Source organism: Zea mays, chromosome 9, assembly GCF_902167145.1.
Source record: "Zea mays cultivar B73 chromosome 9, Zm-B73-REFERENCE-NAM-5.0, whole genome shotgun sequence".
Lineage (NCBI taxonomy): Eukaryota > Viridiplantae > Streptophyta > Magnoliopsida > Poales > Poaceae > Zea > Zea mays.
Genome location: NC_050104.1, coordinates 72,109,259 through 72,116,928, shown reverse-complemented (window position 1 = coordinate 72,116,928; position 7,670 = coordinate 72,109,259).

The following is a 7,670-nucleotide window of genomic DNA, read 5'->3' as shown; positions in this document are numbered from 1 at the left end:
GCTCGACCCATCACTCGCGACGCTGCTCGCGGGTGTCACTTCCATGATGCGCTCGACACCCTGCTACGTCGGGCATTTGACCGGCATACTTGGTCCGTCGAGTATCGCTGTGTGGTCTACTAGCATAGTCGCGGGGTCTACCCGGACCGCTGGGAGGCGACTTGCTTGGTGCGCTGCCCGGAGGACAGTCTCCAGGGTGCAGAGGCCTGTTCAGAGCACTATTCTATCTCTGAGCGGGACTCAGCTGAGGCAGCCATGCAAGATGCTGCACGGCGTGCGCTTTCGCACTACTGCTCGGTTTTCGGTGGGGCAGCTGACGGTCTTGACCTGAAGTATTACCCCCGCCGTTCATCTGGCAGCACAGGAGGCGTGATTGTCTCACCTGTCGGTGAGGGCAATCCTAGGTTGAGCAGCACAGTCAACCTAGCCGCCGTGCTAAACACGGAGCTGGACCATGCATTAGACGAGCTGAGTAGGGCTCGTGCTGAGATCGCCCTGCTGCGGGCTGAGCGTGCGGAACGTCGTTATCTGGATGGTGGTTCCCCCGCTCCCGTTGGGACTCAGCACCCGTACCGCTCACCTCCGCGTGGACACCAGTCTTATGGCAATCCCGCCTGCAAGACCAAGATAAACCTAGAACCATAGATCGTTAGAGTTGGATCTTGTAATTAATACGAAATAAATATATACATGGAAGCTTCAGTCTTAGCGTTAGTCTCGGTCTTAGTTAGTTTTAGTTAGACAGGGCAGTTTGCTATATCCTGTGCATTTATGTTTGTCATGATGAACTATGTTTGGTTTGGATCTTTGTAATGATTGTCACCAGAGTGTGGGTATCTCCTGCACTTTGGTTTACCTATTATGTTAATAAAGTTAGTTATATAGTTGGGAAACCTTTTATTCCACTTTCCTCTTTATCTGAGAAGCTGTGTGGTCTGTGTTGGAGATCAGTGAAGATGCTCATCTGTTCAGTGCTGTTGAAGAATTCTATACTCTTTTCTTATGCTGCAAGCTTTGCCAGATCAGTTCTGATGTGTGGTTGCGTTCTGCAGATGTCAGAGAACAGGCGCAGAGGAGGAAGGCGTGCTCAGCAGGAGCAAGCCGGTCAGCAAGATGAGGCGCCCCAGCAGCAGCAGCTGCCGCCCCCGCCCCCGATGTCGATTGAGCAGATGTTTCTGATGCAGACTCAGGCAGTTCAAGCCATCGGTCAGACTCTGGCCGCCATTCAGCAGCAGCAGCAGCAGCAGGCTCCACCCCAGCCTCAGATGCCTCAGATGCCTAGAGATAAGCGTGCTGAATTCATGAGAGGTCATCCACCAACGTTCGCTCATTCTTCTGACCCCATGGATGCTGAAGATTGGCTGCGCACTGTGGAGCGGGAGTTGCATACCGCTCAGTGCGATGACAGGGAGAAAGTTCTGTATGGTCCCCGTCTGTTGAGAGGAGCAGCCCAGTCATGGTGGGAGTCTTACCTCGCCACCCATGCCAACCCCGACACCATCACCTGGGAAGAGTTCAGAGGTAGCTTTCGTCAGTACCATGTGCCTGCAGGTCTGATGACAGTGAAGAAGGAGGAGTTCCTGGCCCTTAAGCAAGGGTCATCGTCTGTCAGTGAGTATCGGGACAGGTTTCTGCAGTTGTCTCGCTATGCTCCTGAAGATGTCAACACTGACGCCAAGCGACAATACCGTTTTCTGAGAGGCTTGGTCGACCCCCTGCAGTATCAACTGATGAATCACACCTTCCCGACATTCCAGCACCTGATTGATAGAGCGATCATGACAGAAAGGAAGCGTAAGGAGATGGAAGATCGTAAGCGCAAGATCAGTGGACCCCAGCCTGGAAGCAGCAGCCGTCCCCGTTTCTCAGGCAATCAACCTCAGCAGTTCAGGCAGAACCAGCGTCCACCTCAGCAGCATCAGCAGCGTCAGCAGTATCAGCAGTTCCAAAGGCAGTATCCTCAGCATCAGTACCAGAACCGTCAGAGCAATCAGTCAGGAGGTCAGTTTCAGAAGCAGAATCAGCAAGCACCTCGTCTTCCTGCCCCAGCAAATCAGCAGAACAGTCAGGCAGCACCAGCTCAGGTTGGAAACAGAGCATGTTTCCACTGTGGAGAGCAAGGCCACTGGGTGATGCAATGTCCGAAGAAGGCAGCCCAGCAGCAGTCAGGCCCCAATGCCCCAGCAAAGCAGAATGTGTCTCAGCCTGGAGCAGGCAATCGCCCTCAGCCGCGCTATAATCATGGAAGGCTGAACCACTTGGAGGCTGAAGCAGTTCAGGAGACCCCCGACATGATAGTAGGTATGTTCCCAGTCGACTCCCATATTGCAGAAGTGTTATTTGATACTGGAGCAACACATTCTTTCATTACTGCATCATGGGTAGAAGCACATAATCTTCCAATTACTACCATGTCAACCCCTATTCAAATTGACTCAGCTGGTGGTAGAATTCGAGCTGATAGCATTTGTTTAAATGTAAGTGTGGAAATAAGGGGGATAGCGTTTCCCGCCAACCTTATAGTAATGGGTACTCAGGGAATAGATGTCATCCTAGGGATGAATTGGTTAGATAAGTATCAGGCAGTTATCAGTTGTGATAAAAGGACAATCAAGTTGGTGTCCCCACTAGGAGAGGAAGTGGTGACCGAGTTAGTCCCGCCTGAGCCAAAGAAAGGAAGTTGTTATCAGATGGCTGTCGATAGCAGTGAAGCAGACCCAATTGAGAGTATCAAGGTTGTGTCTGAATTCCCAGATGTGTTTCCAAAGGACTTACCGGGTATGCCACCAGAGCGGAAAGTTGAGTTTGCCATAGAGCTTCTTCCTGGAACCGCCCCTATCTCTAAGAGAGCTTACAGAATATCTGGACCAGAGTTGGTTGAGCTTAAGAAGCTGATTGATGAGCTGTCAGAGAAAGGTTACATCCGGCCAAGCACTTCGCCTTGGGCCGCCCCTGTCTTGTTTGTGGAGAAGAAAGATGGCACCAAGAGGATGTGTATTGATTACCGAGCTTTGAATGAGGTCACGATCAAGAACAAGTATCCTTTGCCCAGAATAGAAGATCTGTTCGACCAGTTGAGAGGAGCCAGTGTGTTCTCCAAGATCGATCTGAGGTCAGGTTATCATCAGCTCAGGATCCGACCTTCGGACATTCCGAAGACGGCATTCATTACCAAGTATGGTTTATATGAGTTCACAGTGATGTCTTTTGGTTTGACCAATGCGCCAGCATTCTTCATGAACTTGATGAACAGTGTATTCATGGATTATCTTGATAAGTTCGTGGTGGTATTCATTGATGACATTCTGGTTTATTCTCAAAGTGAAGAAGAGCACGCAGATCATTTGAGGATGGTATTGCAGAGATTGCGAGAGCACCAGTTGTATGCAAAGTTGAGCAAGTGTGAGTTCTGGATCAGTGAAGTCCTGTTCTTGGGTCACATAATCAACAAAGAAGGATTGGCTGTGGATCCGAAGAAAGTGGCAGACATTCTAAACTGGAAAGCGCCAACGGATGCTCGAGGAATCAAGAGCTTCATTGGAATGGCCGGATATTATCGGCGATTCATTGAAGGGTTTTCGAAGATTGCGAAACCAATGACAGCGTTGCTAGGCAACAAGGTTGAGTTCAAGTGGACCCAGAAATGCCAAGAGGCCTTTGAAGCGCTGAAAGAGAAGTTGACAACAGCGCCTGTCCTAGTCTTGCCTGATGTGCACAAGCCCTTCTCGGTGTATTGCGATGCTTGTTACACAGGTTTGGGATGTGTGTTGATGCAAGAGGGAAGAGTTGTGGCTTACTCGTCCCGACAGCTGAAGGTTCATGAGAAGAACTACCCAATCCATGATCTAGAGTTGGCAGCAGTGGTTCACGCACTGAAGACATGGAGGCACTATCTGTATGGACAGAAATGCGATGTTTACACAGACCACAAGAGTCTGAAGTACATATTCACTCAGTCAGAATTGAACATGAGGCAACGAAGATGGTTAGAGTTGATCAAAGACTATGAGTTGGAGATTCATTACCACCCAGGAAAAGCGAACGTAGTGGCAGATGCTTTGAGCAGAAAGAGTCAAGTCAATCTGATGGTCGCTCGCCCGATGCCTTATGAGTTGGCCAAAGAGTTTGACAGGTTGAGTCTCGGATTTCTGAACAATTCGCGAGGAGTCACAGTTGAATTGGAACCTACCTTGGAGCGCGAAATCAAAGAAGCGCAGAAAAATGATGAGAAGATCAGTGAGATTCGGCGATTGATTCTAGATGGCAGAGGCAAAGACTTTCGAGAAGATGCAGAAGGTGTGGTATGGTTCAAAGACCGCTTGTGTGTTCCCAATGTCCAGTCTATTCGGGAGTTGATTCTCAAGGAAGCTCATGAGACAGCTTATTCGATTCACCCTGGCAGTGAGAAGATGTATCAGGATCTGAAGAAGAAATTCTGGTGGTACGGAATGAAAAGAGAAATCGCAGAGCATGTGGCTATGTGCGATAGTTGTCGAAGAATTAAGGCAGAACACCAGAGACCAGCTGGATTGTTGCAACCGTTGCAGATCCCTCAGTGGAAATGGGATGAAATTGGTATGGATTTCATAGTCGGATTGCCTCGCACTCGAGCCGGCTACGATTCCATTTGGGTAGTGGTGGACCGTTTGACCAAGTCAGCCCACTTCATACATGTCAAGACCAACTACAACAGTGCAGTATTGGCAGAATTGTATATGTCTCGGATCGTTTGTCTTCATGGTGTGCCAAAGAAGATAGTGTCAGACAGAGGAACGCAGTTCACCTCTCATTTCTGGCAGCAGTTGCATGAAGCCTTGGGCACGCATCTGAATTTCAGTTCAGCTTATCACCCGCAGACAGATGGTCAGACTGAAAGAACCAATCAAATTCTTGAAGATATGTTGAGAGCCTGTGCGTTGCAAGATCAGTCCGGATGGGACAAGCGATTGCCTTATGCAGAGTTTTCCTATAACAACAGTTACCAGGCCAGTTTGAAGATGTCACCGTTTCAAGCGCTGTATGGAAGGAGTTGCAGAACTCCGTTGCAATGGGATCAGCCTGGAGAGAAGCAGGTGTTTGGGCCAGATATTTTGCTTGAAGCCGAAGAGAACATCAAGATGGTCCGAGAGAATCTGAAGATAGCGCAATCGAGGCAGCGAAGCTATGCAGACACAAGAAGAAGAGAGCTGAGTTTCGAAGTCGGAGACTTTGTCTATCTGAAAGTGTCACCGATCAGAGGAGTCAGAAGATTCGGAGTGAAAGGCAAGCTAGCACCCCGCTACATTGGTCCGTATCAGATTCTTGCAAGACGAGGAGAAGTGGCTTATCAGCTCAGTTTGCCAGAGAATTTGTCTGCTGTGCATAATGTCTTTCATGTGTCTCAGTTGAAGAAGTGCTTGCGTGTGCCAGAAGAGCAGTTGCCAGTGGAAGGTCTGGAAGTCCAGGAGGACTTGACCTATGTTGAGAAGCCAGCTCAGATCCTTGAGATTGCAGATAGAGTCACCCGAAGGAAGACCGTCAGAATGTGCAAAGTCAGATGGAGTCACCACTCTGAGGAAGAAGCAACCTGGGAGCGTGAAGATGATCTGATGGCCAAGTACCCAGAGCTCTTTGCTAGCCAGCCCTGAATCTCGAGGGCGAGATTCTTTTAAGGGGGATAGGTTTGTAACGCCCCGAATTTTGCAGTTGAATTTTTTCTTTTCTTTACTCGCCAAAATTCGGGCGTTACCTTTTCCTTTTCTTTTTCCCCTCGCTAAACCTTGACCTTTTCCAAAGCTTAGCGGGATTCGGTTTGGAATTCCCGTACGTATAAAAACCCTAAATGCTTTATGTTGCTTGATGCACCATGCCGAACCTTGCATTTCTTTTGATTGCTTTGAAAGCGCAATTGCATTCATGTAGAAAGATCGGATTTCGAAAATGAGGAGGAGATCTTTTCTTTCTTTTTCTCTCTCTTTCTCTCTCCTTTTTTTTTCTCTCTCCCGCGCCGTGGGCCGACCCCGGCCGGCCCAGGCCCCTGCGCGCCCCCCCCTTGGGCCCAATAGGCCCAGCCGCCCCCCCTCTCTCTTTCCCTTATCCCCTAACCCTCTCCCTCTCCCCTCTCATTTTCTCCCTCCCCACCTAAGCCGCCGCCCCTACCCCCTACCCGCCCCCTGCCCTAGGTAGCCGCCGCCGCCCCCTGCTTGCCGCGCCGCCCCCTGCCGCCGGCCGCCCCTCGCCGTCGACCCCCGACGCCGGTGAGCCCCCCCCTCCTCTCTCTCTCCCTCCTCCCTCTCTCCCCTCTCCTCCCTCCCCTTCCCCTCGCCGCTCGGCCCCATGGCCGGTTCGGCCGCCCGCCCCACCCCGCCCGCTCGGCCCCTTGGCTGCGCCCCCGGCCCCCCCCGCGCGCGCCCCCATGGCCGGCTCGGCCGGCTCGGCCGCTCGGCCGCCCCGCCCCCCCCCCCCTGCTCGGCCGCTCGACCGCCCCCTGCGCGCCCCGCCTAGGGCCGGTTCAACCGCCCTAGGGCCGGTTCAACCGCCCCCCCCCTCTGTTTTTTTTATTTTTTTTATTATTTTATTTTATTTACTTTCTGTGATTATAATTACTGTATTTTAAGTAGGCTAATCACTGTTCATGCTATGGGAAAATAGGAAGTTTAATTTAAAATTCCGTTATGCTATTGATTCACGTAGTTAATTGTTTACCCTGTGCAATGTTGATCAACTAAAAGTGATTAGGTTTCCATCAGTATATATAGATATATATAACAGAATTATTTTGTTAAAAACCAATTGTGTCATTAGTGCATAAGATTTAACCCCCTGCGAGACCTTTCCCGTTTCTTTCTAGCCATAACAAATGCGTTATCGAATGTCATACTTGATGCATATTCGCTTTATTTGTTCCCTTGTATGGTGTACTGTTCTTTTGTATTAAATATGGATGGATGTATGTATGTTTGCGCCCGCATAGAGAACGATCCGGTCGAAGAGCCCGAGGAATTCGCAGGAGAAGCCCCTGAGCAGCAGTCGTTTGGTGGAGGCAAGTGTCCTTTGACCTATCTATGTCCTATTCATTATTTAATTCACCTCCCGCTTACACATCTATACCTAAGGATTGACTAGCTTTTGTTATCCATGTCCTTGTTTACCTATTTGGGTCGGATTATTACTACTTAGTCTGATGCTATTGCTCAACTCTAATCAATGAACATGATGTGATTATCTATGATACGCTGTTTTCCCGTTCTTCTTTATGATTATACTTGTGGTTTTCAAGGGGACTCGAGCGGTTTCTCGAGTGCCTCTCCGTAAGGACCTGTTCTATGGATGACCGCCCGGGAAAACAGTGCAACCATGAGGGTGGAATGGGGTGCCCTTAGCTGAATAATTAGAGGATCCGGGATGTAGTTCACTTAGCCGTCGTGCCGTCAATGGGGCTCGGTGTATGCGGCTCGCTCTGCCAAGTTTGGGTTCGCCCCTTGGGGAGGAGTGCGGTGCATTTAGGAAACCTAACGGGTGGCTACAGCCCCGGGGAATCTTTGTAAAGGCTACGTAGTGAAACCCTGCCTATTCACCTTGGTAGTGTTTAAGGGTTTGATCGGCCCGAGGCAAGAGGGAATCACGGCTTATGGGTAAAGTGCACAACCTCTGCAGAGTGTTATGAAACTGATATATCAGCCGTGCTCGCG